This window comes from Cynara cardunculus (assembly GCF_001531365.2).
Source record: "Cynara cardunculus var. scolymus isolate 2C chromosome LG 3, CcrdV1, whole genome shotgun sequence".
Classification (NCBI taxonomy): domain Eukaryota; kingdom Viridiplantae; phylum Streptophyta; class Magnoliopsida; order Asterales; family Asteraceae; genus Cynara; species Cynara cardunculus.
Genome location: NC_037530.1, coordinates 30,833,478 through 30,835,508, shown reverse-complemented (window position 1 = coordinate 30,835,508; position 2,031 = coordinate 30,833,478).

The window sequence follows — 2,031 nt, the reverse complement described above, 5'->3', positions numbered from 1 at the left end:
TAAAAGGAAAAAAATATTTATTAATAATTCATATGATTTTAAAATATAATGTAAATATAACAGAAAAAAAAAAACAATTAATAATTTATATTAATTAAAATCTAATACAATTATATTTAAATAACATGAAACACAAAGAATGAAAATTTATTTTGAAAACCTGTATTTTCTGACAACTGCCCATAGTATCACCACTGTGGGAAGTTGACAAATTTTTTATGGGCTTCTACTTTGTGGAAAATGTTTTCTTGAAGATCTTAATCAAAGATCTCCTACAGCTGGATTTACTTTGAAAAATTGTATTTTGGATTTTTTAAAATAATTGTTAGATGGTCTTTGTCCCAAGGTTTTTGTATGCTTAATTTCCCTTGGATAATATTTTCCATCCTTATACATTCCTCCCCTGTATAAAGAGACATTGGGTTCACTTTGAAGATCATCCTTGGAAGCACTACTAGTTGAAATCTTCTTCTCTTCTCCTCTTAATTTAAGTTTAATATATAAATTTCTTGTATTGAAGTTGTAATATGCTGCTCACAATCTCATCACTATGGGAATAGAATTTAGTTTTATTTTAATGAAAATTATATTTCAGTCTTATTTATTGTCTTATATTATGTTCCTTATGTCTATTATGAGCTAATTACTTATATGGGTGTGAGTGTGAGTTTAACTTAGGATTTTTATGCATTAATTAAGTGTTTTTACTCTTTAGCACTTCGTAAACCTGGTCATTTAAGACGAGACATAAACTCAATGCGGATGAGCCGATCATTTTGAAGTGTTTATATTAGATATTTGACCCAGAGATAAGCGCATTCGAAATACGACTTAAGTGATGCACAAAGAACTTGAGAGGGTATTTGATAATTACATAGAGATCCAAATTTTGCATGTATTTAGCTAATGATTAAGCATTGGAGATTCATATTACAAAGAGATTTGAGTATGAATTTTATTTCTTCTTCTGTTTAGCTAAATCAACAAGTTATGAAGTGGTGAGAATAGAACTTTGTGGGGACTGTTTATAAATCTTCACTTTCGAGATATTGGAATTTTAATATATATTTCATAAGTTTCTAACTATTATATTGTTAATTTTATCTTAAGAAATACTTACATCCATGCCCATCCTTTATTCTATAAGTTCATTTCGCCAATTTCTTCTTTTAAAGCTTTTTATAAACAAAAATCCAACTTTTATTCACAAACCGAAACACGATCAAGAAGTTCATGAAAGTGTTCGATTCTCAGTAGTTCAATCCCTATGGAAACGATCTCGGTAGTTTACCATTCTATTACTTGCGAGCGATCATAGTGTCGGCATGTACTTGCACCGCCACTGTGGGGGACTTTGTGTCCACTGTGTGAACACGAATGATCCAAAGCTGCCAAGATTTTGGTGCCACTGTCAGGGATTGACACGATTTTTATTCTGAAATATTGATTTTCATTAGAGCCATGGTCATTTGTTTCAATCGTACTTTCCGTGTTGTATGCCACGGCTACAACACGGTGAACTTTTACCCCTCGATCTTGAATTAGAAAGAACCATTAGAAAACGTAGAGGAGGTAGAAATAATCAGAAAAATCCCAATTTAAACTGTACCATGGAGGATAATCTACCTCATCGGGAGGCCACGGTTAAAATTGTCAATGATAAAAATAGAGGCATATGGGACTACGTAACTCCATCATAAGGTCAATTGGCTACGGAAATAGGTAGGCACGAAATGATATCAACAACTTTTGAACCAAAACTGATAATGTTTCATATGATTTTTGCAATGGGTCAGTTTTGGGGATTATCAACGGAAAACCGCAGTCTCATATAAAATCTTTTATATAAATGACGAATCATTTTAAAATTCCCAGAGTCATACAAGAAGCCTTACGCTTGACACTTTTTCTTTACACATTAAAGGATAGAGCTAGAGCATGGCTAAATTATCAACCACTAAACTTGATCCTCACTTGGAATGATTTGGTGGAAAAATATCTAAAAAATACTTTCCTCTGACAAGGAATGTA